Here is a 20,622-nt window from a genome sequence, read left to right on the forward strand (position 1 = left end):
ATCAACAACCCCAATTCTCTCAGCCTGTCTTCACAAAAGAGATGCTTCAAGCCTGTGATAATCTTTGTTGCCCTCCTCTGGACTCGCTTCAACAGGTCCATGCCCTCCTTATGTTGGGGGCTCCAGAGCTGGATGCAGCACTCATGAGAGCAGAACTGAGGGGGATAACTACCTCCTTTGACCTGCTGGCCATGTGTCTTTTTGATGCAGCCCAGGATGCAGTTAGCTTTCTGGGCTGAAAATGTACATTGCTGGGTCATCTTGAGCTGCTCATCCACAAAAACCCCCAATCCTTCCCAGGGCTGCTCTCAATCCATTCACTGCCCAACCTGTATTTGTGCATGGGAATGCCCTGACCCATTTGCAGGACCTTACACCCGGCCTTGTTGGACTTCACAAAGTTTGGCCAGAACCACCTCTGAAGAGTGTCAAGGTTCCTCTGGATGGCATCTCCTCCCTCCAGCATGCTGACCGCATTGCGCGGCTTGGCATCACTGGGAAACTTGCTGAGGCTGCACTCAATCCTACCAATCCTAGCACCCATGTCGCCGACAAAGATGTTGAACAGTGCTGCTCCCAGCCCTGATCAATGAGGGACTATACTATATATATATAAAAAAAGGAGGCAAAGCTGTCTTCCAAGAATCCCTGCAGAAGACCTCAGAAGGGTGTACAGCACTGGCAGAAGGGGCAGAGCGGGCCCTGAGGCTGACTGCAGGGGAGGCCCTGAGCGGCGCAGCACCCGCAGGGCATAGGCAGAGCTGGGAGCTTGCTGTCCCTTCTGCAGGCCCTCAGGGCTGCCAGGGTCATGGCAGAGCGCTCCTCAGGCTCCCATGGTGCTTGGAGAGACCTTTAACCATGACGGGTCTCCTCTCTACGCTGCGAGTTACGTGTATGTATGAAGCATGCAGCCTAAGAGGTACTTGGCTGAAATGTCTCCAGGACAGGATCCATAAAGATACGTAGGGTGCAAACGCTGTAGCTTGGCATGGATGCTTAGTGCTACTCATAGGGTAAATCTTCTGGTGATAAATTCAGCTACTTTCTCATGTGTGCTACTGCAGCAGGACAAACAGATGAATCAGGACTTCTCTGCTTTCTAATTCAGATGACTGAGAAGAGTTTTGTAGGACAAAAAAAAAAAAAAGAAAAAAAGAGTATTTTGCACTTAAACACAGAAAGGGAAATATACATAACTGACCAGAGAGAGGACAACTGCCAGAGGATTCAGGCTGAAGTAAAAGCCATTGCAGGTTTTTAGTGGAACTCTGAAATCAGAGGTATTGTTCTTCCAAACATTTCATATATTTTAATTATTTATCTGTCTAGATATCTATTTAATAGTATTTAATTACATTAGCACAAGAAATTAGCAAAAGCTAGTAACATTTCAAAGCAGAATTATTATTTTTCATACAGAAAAAAGGCTTTAATTTACATAACATAGCATTAGTTGTGGCAATATCTTTGGAAAAATCTTTGCATCAGTTGCTTCCCTCAAGCTCAGGTTACCCGATGGCTTATTTTTTACATCTATTCTTACAATTTTCTCAAGTTGCATTAGGTGAAACACAACTTATTTTCCCAGTTCCAGTTATTTTTGATCCTGGAAAACCAATGCTCCATGCCAAACCTAAATTGTTGAATTTTTTTTTTTAACATGGGTATTCTTAACAGACACGCATTCTTTCTTTTCCGCACCTTTGCCTTGAGAATGTGTTCACAATGCTACATACAATCTATTCAGGCATAGCAGATCTGGAAGTGTGCATCTGAGGGTTGTGTCACAAAACAGCCGCTGTTCTGCTGCTTTCCAAGGTCCTGCTTTTGATCAGTACAAAATCACTGTAAACTGCACATTCCTGGTTTTGCAAGGAAGGAGGAAGCAAGGAGATACCAAGGAAAGAAAGTGAATGTTGGGAGTCTAGCCAAACTGCAGCTGCCAGCAGCATCACTGGGATGCAGCTGAGTGAGAATGAAGAGGTATCTCTAGTCTTTGGGGCAGCTCTCCTGGATAGCTTCCTGGACAGCCAAGATAGAAGGGTCAGGCCTGAGCTGTGTAAAACTATTTCTTTTACTGGATTTACAGCAATGTAACTTCACGGATGCTGTGCTTGTCAGTATTATAATGCCATTTCTGCTGCAGACCTTGCAGGTGCTGACAAAGCTGCCGTGCTCTCAGGCTCGCTGGTGGAGGTGCTGGAATGGGTGATCCTCACTCAGCCAGGAGAGTCACCTTGGGCTGTAACCCCCTGTAACCACAAAAGGGCTCTGACCCCGACTTGAAATCACCCGGTTGAGAATATACTATGCTAGAGAAGAATCACCGCTCTTCCTCTTGTGAGGGGAAGATGCAGGGAAGACATAGGAACATCAGGTAAAGACTAAAATTGTGAGAACTAATGGGTAGAACAAGGTACCTATCAGAAGTGAACTAAGGAGTGGGGATATTAACCTCACAAGGGTCGGTACCCAAAGAATGGGTAAAAACCACTGTAAAATTGGAAGGTGATAATATTCAGGTTCAAGCAACCTACAGGTGGTGTTGCACATTATGTCAGTTGTAATACTGAACAGAGTGGAAGGTAAGAAAAACTGTATTCAGTAATGGACTTCTCCAGTCTTAGGGGTTTAAAAGTAATGACTTCTCATAGGCAGAATCGGGAGCAACAGGAATAAACATAAATTGCTCCTGATTCTATGTAATTACCATTAGAATTGTAATAAAATTAGAACTGCTTACCACTGGACAAATACCTAACTATCTGCATATCTATCCTATGCCACTTACATTTTTAAAACATCTCCCCAACTTGATGTATTCTCTTCTGAAGAAACATAATTTTATCTATATTCTACCTTAATCCTGAATGTTCAAAATAGTAACACTATGTGATAGTTTGTCCAAAACAAAGTTATCACTTATGAGTTTAGGATAATGTATTTTATGTTGTATTGAGCAGTACAAATTTAATTAAGTTTGGGATGAAGCTATCTAAATATACCACCCAAACTGTAAACTGCTTGAGCTGCTAAATTAGATGTGATGGATGTTTATGATTACCTTTTCTCCCAAATTCCAAGCATTTTATGACAAATTTTTTAATAGTAGTGAAGAATAGGTTTTAAAAGGTCCTCTCAATAAGCATGTGTGAGAGAGGCTCTCAGGGGTTTTCTTCTTGGGGAGATACTTTGGGAAAAAAAAGAAAGTCATAAACATTTCTTCACACTCACTAACAACAGTCATCTAAATCTGTATTCCAGTTTAAGGAAACATGCCATGAGACACACAGAAGTTGAGAGAATGACTTAACTCATACAATACAGCAGAACAATCTGAGTATCTTTGTAGATGAATATGAATAAAATTTTTAGAACAAGAATTTATGCTATAAGTATCTAACATCTCCAAATGGTTCATGGAGAAAACTCACAGAAACAAAAATACTTCCTTTTAAGAATGAGTTTCCACTCAAATATCTCCACTCCTTGTAGGTTTCTGTGGATAAAGTCCCACTAGGCAATTTATTATATTGAAATGATTTAACAATAAAGGTGAATTCAAAGTCTAGGAACACTCTTCAGATCTGTCCTTCCAAACCCTTCCGTTATAATTTTTTTTACCAAAACTTGCATTTAGGTGACAATGCAACAGTGGTATGAGTTGTTACAAACTGATCCAGCCAACAAAAAAACATAAGCCATTGTAAACCCAGACAAACCTTCCTTCCTTAGTCACTTAAATTTCTAATTAGCATTAACTGCAAAAACGTTTCATTACCTGGCTTCTGGAAAAATTAAGTTTTGTCCACATACAGTACATTTATATTTCTAATAGTCCAAATTATAAAAACACACAGATTTTACATAATATAAAAGAATATTTTCTGAAATGTTTTCAGTTTAGATCAGTTTAAATCACTGGTTTATGGTCTGTTGGACATACATAAGTATGCAAGTCAGTATGCTTATAAAAGCAACAGCACATGCCAGAAAAAGCACACTTTCTCTCTATGTATTTATACATATAAATCTTTACTTTAAATGTTCCCTCAGCATAGTTTCTACAATTTAGCCTACTAAGTTGCTAAGTTACCAACACATATCATTAAAGATTGGTTCTGGTTAAGTTCCCCAGTTTAATGTCTGTGGTACAGAACATAATACAGGTCACTTACTACTGGTTAACAATGGAGCAGAAATTGCATAAAACCTAAGTCGACTCATATACATTATTTCTATTGCTATAGAAAAGCTTGCATTAAAGTTTTTGTGAAAATAGGTAAACTCTTGAACTGCTAGAAACTGTCGCTATACAACTGATGATCCCTGAATCTTGCCTTATAATACTTAACTTAATTCAAGCTGATTCAGGTAATGAAAGAAACACAAGCATTTTAAAGCTATTTTTCTTAAATCAAAGTTTACTTAGAACATAACTAGGAAATTATGCTGTCTTGGTTAAATCTACAAAATTCCTGTGCCCTATCTTCCTTAGTTACATTTAGGACAAATATTTTTTTTCCTTAAGAGATATACATCTGATACAAAACCAGTAAATACTTTATATTATACATTTGTCCTTATAAATGTAATTAAGAGGATCATGTTAGTGTAGTGGTCTAACACACATAGCACAGCACAAGACCTGTAAGAGATGGATCTCCAGCTATAATAAACTTCCCCATAACATCCCCTTCATCTGTTTACGTACAGCAATACAAGAACAAGTCACAAAAAGCACAGATGATGTGAAAGCATCCTCACTCACACCTTCATGATTCTGAATTACTTTGGAAGTTCACTTCTATTTGCTCCTGCTTTATATTTATTGTGAGTCTAGTTCAGACATTCTGATTACTTAAATCTGGAAATCAATGTTATGACTTTCTGTAGAAAGTGTGTTCACTGGAAACTCCTACAAACTTCTTAAGAAAGTAGTATTTCTAGGAGCATACAGGATTTCATCTTAAGCCATATTTACCATCATCCCAAATATTACAGATATTATCCCCAGGCTAGCATGTGCCTAATGCTACTCTAAACAAAGCCTCAAAGCCAAGCCGCTCCCCATTTAGCGTGATGAGAAAAGATTTCTTAAATGAAACAAAAACAACAAACAAACCTCAAAGTTTTCACATTAGAATGATCATCCTTAGTATAATGAAAAACAATACCTTCTTGTATTTCAAATTATTTCAATTATTATTCTTTTTAAAAATTAAAATCTGCTTGGACAACTGACATGCAGATGCTGTAGTGCAACCACTACTCTTAGCCTTTAGCAAGTGTTGACAAGAAAGCGTCAACATTTTTTTTACAAATTCAATTGAACAAAACTCATAACTTTAGCTGAATATTTTGATGTTATATATTATATTTATATAATAAATTTAAATTCTCCAAGAACAACTTTTACCAAATGAATGGATCAAAACTCTTATAAATCCATTACTTAGAATTCTTTATTCTTGTTATTTTGCATGGGGTTCAACCACACTGATTAAATAGCTAGCAATCCAAACAGTTGGTTTTGTTCATCAAAACCTACAGTAGATGCAAACCTCCCAATATTTAACCACAATGGAAATAATAAACAAAATCCTTTGTTTCCAGTGTGCATGAGGACTAACCACATGGATGAGACAGAGGAAAAAAAACACCTTTAGCAATTTACCTTACTCAACACAGCTCCAAGCCTGCAACCTTTGGCAACACCTTTTTTACCTAACACAGTTAATCTCATCAGTTACGTCCTGAATTAAGTGTTTGTGTCTTGAACTGGATGCTATGAAGCAACTAAACTCAGCTCAATGCAAGTTCACTTCTAGAAAGACTACGATGTCAACACTTTTATGATATACAGAGCCCAAAATTAACTGCCAGATATGGTCAGATGAAAAATATAAATGACAAAGTCTCAGTCATCCATGGGCAAACTACTAGGATAGTGGATTATTCAAGTTTTGCCTTTCCCCAGCATGCTTTAGCAGTGAATGTGCAGAGGTCCAGCCAGGTCCTCATCCACCTTCTTGTGACACCCCAGCACACTGCAAAGATAATCAAAGCTGAATGCTGCAAATGTGTTCTGATAAGCTGGCTACAGTGAAAACACTGTTAGAACAAATCAGATCAAAAGGAAAAGTTTCAGAAGAGCTTTGAACAGTTTAGATGCCTACCGAAGACTGAAAAAAATCTGAGCTCCTCCAGTCTTCGAGAACTGTGTGCCTACATCACCCTTGCAGATAGGAGGGATTGTCTTTATTTTGAAGTGCCCTCAGATGCTGGTTTTGTGTGTGACGCTACCCTTGTCTGTGTTAAGGCAGCCAGCGAGGCTGTGCTTCTGCCCTGGTATCCCATCACCCCTCGGTCATGCCACAGGTTGTGCATGAGTGTTGGCATCTTCTACTTTTCCAGCTTATGTAAAGACTGAAATCCACCTGAGATCAAGCTGCTGGCATCTCCACAAGCCCGGACCCTGGCCACAGTCCTGCCCTTTGTTTCACTGCTTTTACAGCTGTGAAAACTGGGATACAAGCAGCTTGTCAAGCAAGGTCCCAAGCATGGTAACTCATTCGAGAAGCCCTGGTAGCCACCAGGCAGCCACTCTTCAAGCCACTGCCAATCTGTGCTGTAGTTTGAGTCTAAATCAGTTTGCCTCATACAAGGCACCAATTTCCACAGCACAAGCAAAACCAGCAAGCTGCAAAAAAGGCCTTACCGTTGGTCACACTCTATTGTCCATGCTGGCTTTCCATCCCCCAAGGCCAGACCACACTGCTCCTTGTCTCTGCTACATACAGGTTCTTCCCTCTCCAGACTCTCCCCCTTCCAACCACCCACCTCACCCTCCTCAGGGCTATTTAACCACTCAGCGGAATGAGCTACAGCTGGGCATCATCCATGTCAATCAACCCACCTTCTCCGAAGCAAGGCCACAGCTGCATGTTATCAGGGCTAATCAACCCACTGCCTTCATTCCTCTACAGAGCTGGCCTCCTCGGGGTCTGCCTTATCTCTGTGCCCGTCCTTCCCTCCCTCTTCTCCTGGCTAGACTGTGCCATGATCCAGAGAGTGCCTGGTGGGATGGCCTCTCCTCAATGCGTGATGGCCAAAAAGCCACGTTCAAATAGAAACCCGAAACAGCGAAGAGTCGAAGCCAAAAACACCTGACTGTCTAATAGCAAGATATATCCACGAAGGGGTAGGTATGAAGAATTAACAAATGATTACAGCTTTATTTTCAGTGTTTAGGATTGATATCTGACATAATTTGATTTGTTGCATAACAACATACATTACAGAAATGAATGGCACACAGATGACGTGAGCATTCAAGCATCAAACTGAAGTGTAGGAGGGTATCACTGGTTGATTAACTGATTTTTAAGAATAAAATCTTGCTAGAAAATATATTATAAATGAAGTACATATGTTGAAAGTATATTCATTATAACCGAAAAATCCTACCAACGCAGGCCATCTGCTTTTGACTGATAGGCTTGGTAAACTGTCAAAATACCATGTAAACTGTTACAAATCTCATTTAATGAATACCTCAAAAACATACATAGCTCACATTACCAGCAAGCTTTTAATGAAAATACATGTTGAAGAATCAAGTATGTGTGAAATCTCAATTACTCAATAAAGAACAAAGGCTGTAGAGAAACAGCAAGAGCTCCATCTATCCCTTCTGAGATGAACCAAAATCCCCCAAATGATCTAAAAGCTATGGTCATCCGCTTCATAAGAATTAGAATTCTTCCATTGCTAATTCCTTTAATATTATACAGCATTTTAAATAATTTCGTAGAGACCAAAAGCAAACTAAAAAGAGAATACAAGTCAAGCCCCCTGCAAATTTTTGCAGAAATTCTGTCCAAAAGATAGGTATTCTCTCTATCTCTTTCCGTTATCTGAAATTTTTCATATTACCTATTGCCAACTCATTAACATCCCCCAAAACATGATGATGACCTGGTAAGGCGTAGTTGAGGATCGCAACTCTTTCTGGACTTTTCCTCTACATGAAGACAAACTCATGCACAGTCCTCTGCAGGACTGGGACCACTGATGTGCACGTAACAGCTTCTCCCTTTGTTTTAAAAGTTTGTCCATAAGTTAAAGGCATGTGTTTCTCTGAGAAATAACATCTTTACTTTTAATGCATGAAACATTTACTAAGAGAACTTCTACCAATACCCAACTGAATTAAGAAATAATCCCTAATCTTCTTGAACATCAAAATTTCACTGGCATGAAAATGCTAGACTGTAGAGACTTCTCACTGTGACAGGAGTGATATACACAAAAAGAAACCCCGCTTTTTCCATGACAGCATCTCAGGTATAATGCACCACAGCCTCCAGCCCTTTTCCAGGCAGCTTTCTTCCCTGATGGGTACCATCGCTCTGCTTCTTGCTCTCCACCTCACCATGAGCCAAGCACAGGACCCTGGTACAGCACAGTCACACACGCTGCCCTCATGGAAATGCCCACAAGTAGCTTAAAACTGTAAGAATCCAGTTTTTGTAGAAAAGTAGGTGATATAAACATGAATGTCATGTAGTCTCAATGTTTTCTGTACAAATTTCAGTTTTACACACTCTGATGTTAGGTCTGAATAGCGTGATACACCCATATATAGAAGACATTAAAACTGATACACAGCGAACGGAGCAGGTGCAGATAGCTGTCAGATTCTATATAATAACTCTGGAAAAATGCTTAGTAGATAACTACTACTTATCACATCTAGAAACTCCACAGCTCCTTCCAGAGCTCCTTCCCCCAAGTTCTCCGTGATGGCAGTCTTCTGAAGGAGGAGAAGATACTGCTGCTCCCTCTGAAGGCTGCAGTTGCATTTTGTAGACTACCAGAGCCACCCACGGTCTCTCCTCACTGTTCTTGCATGTATATATTTTTTTTACTAAGTTCAGCATTAGATTCTCATGTAAATCTGCCTTACTCTGCTACTAAACTGGTACCATAACACTAAATTCAACTTTGGTTTTATTTCCCAGGGTAGGGATAGCCTCCAGAATCTCCCCTTATGTCTTTTATTGATGGTACTTTTACATCCATTTTAAATTGCTTTGCTATCCCAAACTGTATTTCACATTACCCTGTATTCAGTTTCTACAATGCATATGGTTAGATTTTGAAACACTTTTTTTCTTTTTACCAAACTGTATTCAAAAAGTTTCTTTTCAGTTACGTGTATTTTTATTAAAGCAGTAATAACGGCAGCAGAAACTCAGAATACTCTAGTCTTGCTAAATGACTATTTGACAGCCTATAATTTCTCTGCTATTAAAATACATATTCTAGCACTGAGTTCATGTCGGAAGAATGTTACCCTAAGGAACAGTCTTTTATCATAGTATGCAATTTAAGTTTATTTCACACACTGTGCATTAAAACCAAAAGCGGTCAGTTCTGGGAAGAGAAATTCTGATATAACTGACCATTTTAAAGAGTGGGAAGTACAGCTACTTCTCATAAAGGAATTCCAGAATACCATTCACAGCACATACTGTCTAGGAAGGGTCTGACTGTTAATGTACCGGTATCTTTTCTTTGCGTTGTTTTTTTTTTTTTTTTTTTTTTTCTTACCATAAGATAAAATAATTGCTTGCCTTAACAAATAATAAATGGTAAACACACATGGCGTTCTGGAAGGCCATGCAATAAGCACTGTGCCCAAACTAATTAGCAGGACTACCCTTATAACATATATATATAGCAAGGATCCGAAAAAATGCTTGAAGTTGAATAAAGCAGTCTTTACAACTACTTTTTCCAGCAATATTTTTAGCCAGCAACATAAAATTTTTAAAACCTCTTCTTCTGTTCTACAAAGAGCTCAACAGAGACTAGCTTCCTCTTCTGCTGCACCTTACAAAACGCCTAGCCAGCAACTACCCAGTTCCCAGAAATATCCACTACTGATAGCTGATTTAACTTACATTTTGGAAACAACAGGAAAATTTCCCAAAGTCCAAAGAGGGCCTACAGGCCTTGGGAACATGTTGAAATTTGGAGAGGGATATGCAGCAGCCCTTCCACCTCATGTAATTTTCAGAATGAAAGCATGCCTAGGGGCAGTAAATGGCTGAAATTATTTTTTATACAAATACAATACAATAAAATATTGTATTACAAATACAATAAAATATTGTATATATACAAATATACAAATTATGTATAACTGAGCGGTTATTTTTGTCTAACTGTTTTGTCTCAGATTTCTATCCTGTATAAAATAACCACCATGAAACAGTATCTGAGTGCACTCTACAAGTGCATGCTACGGAACGTTACTGCCTTTCACATGCTCGTTTTAGTATCCCCTGTGGCATCAGTACCCTGTCAACTCTAATAGTTCTACTACTAACAGCGATATTAATACACGTATTTACATTGCTGCATATTTAGGAAACTGTGGGAAAGATCAAAGAAACAGACTTGCAAGAGCGCTGGATGCTGCAAAGTTATTTCACCTCTGCAAGAGCCCTTGGACATCACCGTGTGAAAGCCACCGCTCCTGCAGACAGCATTTCACCAACACAGGAGCACTGCAATGTGGCACAGGAGCTGCTGACCCCTTATGGGAACAGGCAGGGTATGTGTACGATAAACACAAAGCATTTTGGGCTGGTTTCCTAAATGTTAAAAGTTCCGTATAGCAGAAGTGTGTAGTGCCACCCCCAGCTCCTGAGAGTGTCCTCGGCCACCAGGGGCAGAACACACAGACCATTAGCGCTGACACTCCGACTGCAAACTGCTGCAATTAAAACACGTCATTAGCCTGTATTAATGCAAATATGGTAGAAGAAATAGGAAAGGGATGGTAAAATAATGTGAAGCAGATATTTTGATACCAGATTTTCTTTTAACTCTGGAATTTTCAAATTTATTGTGACAGGTTAATAGTTTGGAAATGTTGTAGGTATTAGTTTAGAAATAATTTTAGAACCTCGTTAAAGTGCTCAAAGGACACCACTGTGTCAGTCATTTCATAGCGGATATCCATCAGAAAAATGTTTTTAACCACCAGCACTCTAGCTATCCAGAATATGTTCAATCATTAACACGTGAATACAAAGAAAATACTAATTACAGATAATTATCATTGTATTTTCAAAACAGTCAATGGGGGAGTTAATATTTTTCACTGCCTTTATCTTACTACAGATACCTACACATTCAACTGATTTGTTGCTGTTTGGGGTAGTTTTGTTTTAAAGTTTACAGTGGAATGATTGAGTGGTAAGAAGTGCATTACTTTCCCATCCCTACAACGGCTGGACTAACATGTTTGTGCTGCTTTTCTTTTTGAGCTAAAATGGTCAGAGTTACCTTGGGTATCTGCAATGCATAGCTCTACATTTAGGTATCAGAACTGGAGTTGAAAATTCATTATTAATGCTCTGTACTCAAAATATTTTTCTAATCAATATTTTGCTAATTAACTGAGCCACCCACTAGTTCATCATTATTATTTCCTGCAGCATTTGTAGATGCCTTGGTTTCCCAGAGCATTCAAGACAGTAAAGCCTAATTAATTTGTGGTGACTTGATGGCAGCACAAAGTAGCTGGAAGCTATGCAATACTGCTCTTTCTCCCAGATACTCTTGTTATGCTACCAAAGTCTTAGTTGGGAACAAAGATAACACACAGAGAACTGCACAGTACTCTAGAAGTTCAGCCACTGAAATATGAGGATTATGCAAACATCTTAATGGCATTACTTGCAGAACTACTGGGGAAGGAGAGATTATTTGGCAGAGGGAATTCAATTTGCTTTGGAGCAGCAAAACACTTTTAGCCACACAGCCTTCCTTCCAGCCCCAGATTAGAACTTCTTCAGATAGCAAATCCTAAAATAACAACAATAAGTAACCCAGGTTTTTTACAAATGTTTGTAATTGACAGTCCAGAAAGATGCGGTGATGCCCTCACAGACTGGCAGCTGATTTATATGATGCTAGAGTTACCATGGTAATTTTCAGTTCAATTTTACTAAATCAGCAGCTAACCTATATGTGTGTTCTGCTGTCATTACAGGCCTAGAAGCTGCCAGAAGTACAGGACCACACAGCTGGCACATCAGAAACATGCACATAAGTCTCTTTGCAGAGCAGGTCAGAAATCTGAAATCAGAAGATGAATCTAAATTTTACAGCATTATTTGAATGTCATGATTTAAAATTACACAATAATTTAGAAGAGTCTGGTCCAATGGCTTCTATGTATGCATCTTCTTATTTTGCTCAACACCAGCAGAATATGATTCACTTTGCCCACCACGTCACTACCGCATCTGGAGCACAGCACGGAATGCTAGCGGGGTCTTTGCAGGATAAGTTACAACTGGGTGCTCAGACCCAGTGGGAGATGGCAGCTACACATAGGGTTTGAGGCGGAGGCACACCTGTGTCTGGTGGCACCGAGGCCTTTGAAGTCACCTCCACAGTCCCACCCTGCCAGCCCTGCTCCCTGTCTCAGGGGCTCCCACCTAGCAGGTTGCCCCACCACTCTGCTGTGTATTGTGATCTGGTTTATCGGCCAGCCTTTTCAGTCGTGCTCTCTGTTTCCGATGCATACACATTCAATGACAGCAGGTTTTGCAAACTGTTCTAAACCTCTCTCTTAGTTTCTCATCTGGCACCTTTTCTACTGAGAAAATAACACTACCTGTGGCAAACAGTTTTCTCCCCAACCAACCAACCAACAGCAAGTTGGATGTCATGACTAACTCTATAATTTCCTTCAGTTTTCCCAATCATGTTTCTAATACCCAGTTTTCAGAACACAAAATTCCCATTATGACTGTTTCCAGAGGCCATCCACACCTTCATGCTGGGCCAAACCCCTGGTCCTGGAGACTGTGCCTTTAAGAGATCAGCCTAACAGGAAGAGACCCTGAACAGGGAAGCGGGGATTAGAACACTTGGAACAAGACTCAGAAAAAAAGCACATCTCCTGCCAGAATTTAAATGCTGAAAGATCCCTATCATAGAAGTTGTTAAAATCAACATCAGAAGTAATTTTAATTTCTTGGATGTATAAAGAAATGGAGGATCTCCAAGTTTTGGGCCCACGGAAGTCAATGGAAAGCTTTGGGGCATTGAATTATGTCTAAAAGCATTCAACCAGCCTAGCTGCTGTGGCGTTTCACCCACCAGTCGTCTCAGTAGCAAGAGTTGAGCCTGATTTGATCATACAGCAGGGCTACGCTTCAGAGATGGCACACATCCCTGGGAGTGCTCATGGCCAGGCTGGATGGGGCTTTGAGCAACCTGGTCTGGTGGGAGGTGTCCCTGCCCATGGCAGGGGGTTGGAACCGGATGATCTTTAAGGTCCCTTCCAACACAACCCATTCTATGATTTTGACTATGATAAGGCCTTATGATACCATGTTTATAATCAAATCCATGTTAAAAATCACAGGCCAGTTGAGGCTGCATGGGATCTGTGGAGATCACCTAGCCCAACCCGCTGCTCAGAGCAGGGTAACCTACAGCAGGTTGCTGTGGACCATGTCCAGATGCCTTTTGAGTATCTCCAAGGATAGAGATTTCACGACCTCTATGGGCAACCTGCTCCAGTGTTTGACCACCATCACAGTAAAAAATGTTTGATGTTCTTATGTTTGAGTGGAATTTAGCGTGCTTCAGTTTGTGCCTGCTGACTCATGTCCTTTCAAGAATAAAGTATGTTTCATTGGCATGGTTTGAAAGAACAGACAAGCATGTAAAAGACAGGATTCCAAAAGATAATTCAGGAGTAATTAGTCTTCTTAAACACAGCTTTGAATAGTGTGCTACTGAAGATGCTGTGTGGAGTATCCTAAACATATTTTAATCAGAAAAATGAACTTGTCACATAAGAAGGAAAAAGAAATGCAGGGATCTTCCTACTCCTAAATTTGGTAGATTTAGTAACTGATCCACCAGACGCTCTTTCAACCACACATGCATTGTGGATTCTCTCTTTGTGCTATTAATAACCAGAAATAAGTAAGCAAGGTGCTACCATGTCCCCTCTCCTACAGACCACAGTGGTGCCAGGCAAAGGTGGTTAGCATCATCACTTACATTATTCAAACTGGAACTTTCTACAGGACTTGCACTTCTATGAAACAATGTTGGAAGGAAACTGCAAATTCAGAAAGGGTATTGCCAACTTTAAATCAAATCAATTAAAATTATTTTGGGTGATTGAACAGAAGCATGTTTTTATATTACTGGCTCAAATGTATATGATTTCTCATAACAAACACAGTGATCCACAAATGCAGTAATGGAGGACCTGGAGAAGAAGCTACCAAAGGTCCCTGTCATCTCTACAATAATTCAAAATGTCTACAGTAAAAAGAATACAGGAAGAGGAACATCACATAAAGGGAATAATGGCTTTACAGTTCTGCTATGTTACAATTACCTTTTTCCCCTCAGCACTATGCAGACATTAGAGTCTTCATTTTGAGGTCACAGTGGACAGGCTGAGAATTATTTTCAGCTAATGTGTCAGACAGAAAGAAATTACCTAGGGAAAAGAAGTACTGCTTCTACACGTGTATATATTATACTACTCTCCATGTGTGTATATATTATACTACTCTCCATAAAGAAATGTATATTTACAAATATTTACAGAAATGAGACTGACAAAATTTCTCATTCTAAAGCAAAATGGACATATTTCTTTACCAACATTTTAATAAATGTTCATTTATACATTAAAGAAATTAACAAAAATGTTACTGTACCAATTAGCTAATTATAGGAGGTGGGAATGACAGAATATGGCAAGCTGTAATATTAGACATGAGGCCACACACATATATGCTCTAATTCCTAGCAGTAATATATAGCAACAGCCTTATATTTCAACAGTTAGCAACTTGATGACAATAAAAAGCACCAAGTAATCTTCTTATTACAATCATACAAAATTAGGGTGAAAAGATAGCACGTGTTTTTCTAAAGAGATTGTATTTTATTATTCATTATGCTCCTGCCAAAGAATACAGAATCAAGGAAATACTGTCATGGTTCCACTTCTGGCAGGCTGAATCATAGCTGCCACAGAGCAAATCTAACAGATTCATGTTCTCAACTGTTTTCCAGAAACTGGCGGATAATTGGGGTGTGGGGGGATAAAAATTAATTACAATCAGTATTCTTTATAAGCATCTAAAACTCCTTTGCCACCATGTTATATTAAAATCAAATCACAAGGAGATCAGACTCACAAATTTCTCTCTATTACAACTACAAACCTACAATGTTTATATTATATCTTTGCCATGCTGTATGTACAGGACAAAGTGGAAAAGGTTACAGATTCTCAAATAAGACTGCTAGCACATACACAGAATTTCCATAATAGAATTATAATGAGGGTACCAGCAATTTTTCACCTAAATAAGGCTTCAACGCTATCTTTAGTGTTTCTGATCTTTGCAAAATGCGATTTTCTAAAAGGTAAATGTGAAATTCTAGTATCTCAGAAAATGATGAGGAGATAGAAGTGCAGGCAATAAAATGTAATTCCAGGGAACTTTTCCTCATGTTAATACACAGTTAACTGTTTGTATAGTAATTTTCAAACATATTTACATATACCATAACATGACTTTCTGTAAGAGGATGCCATTCATCTATCAAACAATTTAACTGAACTTTTACTTCTATGGCAATTATGCTATACTAGTCTTCAGATACAAAGACTCCAAGCAACACAGACACTCACCGAAAACCCACCACTCATTTCTAGAAATGCCCCCCCTCTTGACTGTGGATAGCCAAACATGACTACCGATGAACAGAAAAAGACATTCCATTGCTGAAGTTATAATACTAAAACATCGTTAAAAGCTACATTATCAACATTAAAAAAAAATAATGACAAAATGTTTTTATGCATTTTCAATACTCACTGTTGTGAAAGCATCTTTTTCTGTCTTGTACGGCCCATACACATTAATTGTCCCGAGTATTTTAAGTATTTAGTTAGGTTCAAAAAACTAATCTTCAGTATATATAAAAACCCTTCATGTTACATAAAAAAGAAAGCATGGATAAATCGCAAGAGAAGAAGCAGTTGATGTGGCTGCCCTGCACTATTTTGAAATGTCTAAGATGTCTGCATAAATAAGTATGAATCACTAATTATTTTAGCATCTCACAGGACAGCTATTAGGAATTAAGTTATTATATTCAGTTATACTCCGGTTTAAAAAGCCTAGAGTTCCTTAAAGGAAGCAGCCATCATCACACACGGAATTGTGTTTTATAAAAATCACAACAGGTTTTTTTACTTCAAGAAGGCTTCACCAGTCTTTAAAAACAATGTTGCTTTTCTTGCTGTACAGAAGTACATTCCCCATCTCCTGCTACCTGCACACACATACACTAGTAAAAAGGACTGTCAAACCGGTTTGTCTCATACCTAATTGAAAGAGTTAGGTGCCCGGAAAGAGCAATTTATCCTGTCCTAAAATGAATATCAAAGATGGTATTTACGATATCTTTGCCTCTCAAAAGTGCCTTTTTCCCTCCCTATAGGTTAACATACAACCTTTAGTTGCTGAGTCTTGCTGAGTCTAAGTAGGTATCTGAAGTCCAGATACCCAGCCTTCTGGTTGGTGAGGTAATTCCACCTGACCACATAAAACAGATCAGAAAGTAATCTCATTTCAAAGGCTGCATTAATAGTAACAGTCTTAGAAAAAGTTATTTTGCTCATGTTTTACCAGCACACTGTCATCTTAACATGTATCTTTTAACATCCACTGCTACTGCTATCAGTGTAAACCCACACTGACCTTTACTTAGGCATACAAAATTCTTTTGGACTTACTTGAATACAAATCAGCATCACGCTACAAAATTTACCACTAGCATTCACTGGAGTGAATCCTTGAGGTCAACATTCTTGTGTGAATATTTAACTAATCAGAAGCATGCACTTTTATACTGTAATAAATCTAAACTTGTGTTACTCAGTTCCCAAACTCTTAACCACTAATATACAAGAGACACTTGTTGAAAGAAATACTATGTCTAGCACTTCCAGAGACATAAATGCTGACAACAAGCAATATAAAGCTGAAGAATCTAATGCAGGAAGAGATCTGAATGCCAAAGTACAAAGAGCTTCAAAGTACAATTAGCGAATCTGTCAGTGTAGCTCCCTGCTGAGACACAGCCACAGTTCACTGGAGCTTAGAAGGACATCATCTTTCCACACCTGTGCATGCTGGCAATGATAGGTAATGTATCTTTGGTCTGACCAGCATGGCCTTGTTTGTCCTTATAGATAACAGAAATTAACAGCTTGAGTAGCATCCCTCATAGAGACAGAGAAGTAAACTGCAAAGGGCATAGGTGAGAGGCTTATCTAGAATGCAATGGAGAAATCTAGTAAATCTTAAAAAAACCACTGAGACCCTCTTATATGAGAAGGGTAAGAGAGAACAGCTGTTTTGGCACAGCAAAAACAAGCCAAAGGGAGTATGGTCCATATGTATGGATGCATTGGGGTAAGTGAGGGAGGAGGCAGAAAGAACAAAGGAACATGGCTGGCACAAAAGCAAATGCATATAAGCTAGCAACAAAGAAATCCAAGCTTCAAGTTAGACGTCTGTTGCTAACCATAAAAACTGCTGGATTTTGGATCCTCCTTCTGCAAGGTTTCAGCTAGTTCTGCAGAAGATGCCTTCATTCAGGTATTCATCATGTATGGCCATCACTAATTCTACAAAAGGACTAGATAATCTTCATTGTTACTTTAGGATCTTAAAATATCTGAAGCAAAAGAGTGTAGGAAATATAAATAAAATAGTTCTACAGTTCATGTTTCACACACATAGGGGGTTTTTTTGTGTTTACTATTTTAGGAGTCATTCCTTTCCAGAAAGCTGTGAAGCAGAGTTAATGGACCTGTATGGTTAAGAAGAAAGATGGTGCTCATTGAAGTAAAAAATAAAAGTTAAAAGAATGCAAAATTAGAGTTCCAAATAACTGATTTATTTTTAATATACAGTGAATAAGGAAGTCTACCTAAGCAAATTGCTTTGATAATATCAAGAAGATAATAGGCCATTTGGCATTTGCTTTCATTAGACATTGAAAGCATTCAATAATTATCTAATATTTTCATTCATTACAAACCTGCTGACAACCGTAAGAAATCAAGGTCCCTCCATGAGATTCATAGACAATTGATATAACTTTACAGATAAAGGACTTTTTCTTAGGTCATTATTTTACAAAGATAAGATCAAAATTAAAACGTCAGGAAAATGTTGAACATTTTGACATGAAACTGGAGGAGACCCTTTTATATTGAAAGCATTCAATGTTTACAGTTCATTTTAATTAAGATACAAACTAAGTCAATCTCTCAGTGTGCACCAATATAAGCTTAAGAAAGGTTTAAAATGCAGTGAGTAAAACTTTGCACTGCAAAACTGGCAAAGGATTGTGGATGATTGCTACAGTTTCACCTCAATCCATAAAAAGTCCAGAAAACTGACTTTCTACAGTCACCACTCTCTCATCTTCTAAATTTTGTTTCAGCATCCCAAATGGCATCATTACTTGGATGAGTAAGTTGTAAAGTCCAGAGTCAATATGAATTCTTATTAATGTGCTGTTAGTGTATTTTTTAAGCCTAAGTACACATGCTCAGCTGTCAGTCCCGGAACTTCCTCAGAAAGCCTGCTGTGCAAAAGCATGTAGCAGTTAGAGATGATAAACAGTCAATCACCGGCTTTGCCTGGTCTTTTCTGGCACTAACTTCCATGGTGGGGGCTCTCATTCTGGGGATGGTTTGCACGAGAAACAAGCCAGGAGTCTCATCTACTGCTCTGTGTGGTGCATGGCAAGGAACGGTGTGTTTCACTGTCTTTAAAGGCAGCCATTGCCAATCTGTCGGAAGGTTTTGTAGATGGAGAATTTTAGTTGTGTTCTGATGAGCACGAACTGCAAGTGAAATTCATAGGAAAGCTGTATGTTCATTTGGCCATTCTACTGTCCATCAAAACCACTGCTCATGACTTCAGAGTAACCATGGAAATCATTAGAGCACACGATAGTTGCGAGTGCTCAACTATATCCTTAAGTTCATTCCTGGTATATTTTTTAGTTATGCAAAGCTATTTTTCATATCTGTGATGCAGCAAATGAATTTCATGAAATTACAGAAATTACTATTTCTAAAAATAGTACCTACCTGGGCTCAAATTCCCTAGATCATGTGTTACATGACACCACCAACATAGTGAACATGCTGAAGGCCGGGCCCCTACTCCATAACCCAAATAAGTACTCAAAACAAGGCAGAATGTCACAGGGCCTATAAAAAAAAAAACCTAAATCCACATTTAAAATTAAACGACTTCTCTCTGCCTCCTTTTTTGACTTTAGGTTGGGTGACTCAGCACACAGCATTTCACTGAAGTATCATGGACAAAGTCACCTTTAGGTCATGCTTCGATAGTGTATGATGTGGCTCTTCTTCACTGCCTCCAGACTGGAAAGGGTTTATAATAATAAAAGCTCGTGGAAAGTGAAAGCACCAGCTTGTTTGCTGTCTTGCTGCCAACCTGCAGAAATCTTTCTCCTCACAGAACTGTGATGAGCGCTGACAGCCTTTGCAGAGAGCAACAAAGAGATCTCCAACATAAATGTAAGCTCCAGCATAAACGTAGTCTGAGCCATCTTAGTGTTTGTGGTCTCCGATTAGTCAAACAACCTTATTTGTTTTCTTTGGTAAAATTAGCAGTGCCTTGGCTGGGAGAAGAAGAACTGGTTTGTATCTTCAGAACAAATCTGATGAACAAGCTACCGAATCTGCCTGAAAAGTCCAAGCAGCCACAAAAGAAAACAGATTTATAAGTAACAGACTTGCCTGCTCAGCGCACTGAGTCCCTTACAGAGGTTCACATCACAACTTTTGTTATATTTCTTAGAGCAAAATCACAAGAAAAACAATTTCTGAAAATCACATCAGTATATGTAACTGCATATGGTGCAACTCCTGGGCACTGTGAAATTATTCAGTGTACTAACTAAGAAACCAAAAGCTTACATCTTTTGATATTAAGTGATATGGGAAATGTGTTTTTATCTTCTTTTGCTCAAATATGACATCAGTAGACATCAAGTTCTGATGATACTGCTCAGTATTATCACAGAACTATTGTGAAAGCTTCTTTCTGCCACAATCCCCAAAAGCATCAGCAGCTTTTTAGGGGCACAGGGACTAAGACTGCTTCTACATTTGAATCAACTAACAAAATAATAAATTCTTTCCATTAAACAACACTAGACACAGGGAGGGTTTTCTCGATCATTTACACGAACTGTGCACGAATTTTGCTAAAAAATTCTGAACTCCCCCAGCATCAGCTGAGCCTCTCCACCTCAAGCTCAAAATATTATAAACTTATTGCAATTTCAGTAACTATCGTTCCTCTGTAAAATTCAAAGTAATTACTTCATGTGAAATATTCCGCCTCCCTGCCTCTCACTTCCACAGCTCTATATATTATCCAGGCAGAGGTAAAAAGTGCAGACACACTTCAATGGATCAGCGGGACC

General features: G+C 38.9%; 1 protein-coding gene across 2 annotated transcripts in view; it reads right to left on the reverse strand.

Annotated features, from left to right (window-relative positions):
- The window catches only part of KCNQ5 (potassium voltage-gated channel subfamily Q member 5), a 301,863-nt gene that overhangs the window by 234,413 nt on the left and 46,828 nt on the right, over nucleotides 1-20,622 (reverse strand). The window lies entirely within an intron of this gene.

This window comes from Falco punctatus (assembly GCF_963210335.1).
Source record: "Falco punctatus genome assembly, chromosome: 5".
Taxonomy (NCBI): Eukaryota; Metazoa; Chordata; class Aves; order Falconiformes; family Falconidae; genus Falco; species Falco punctatus.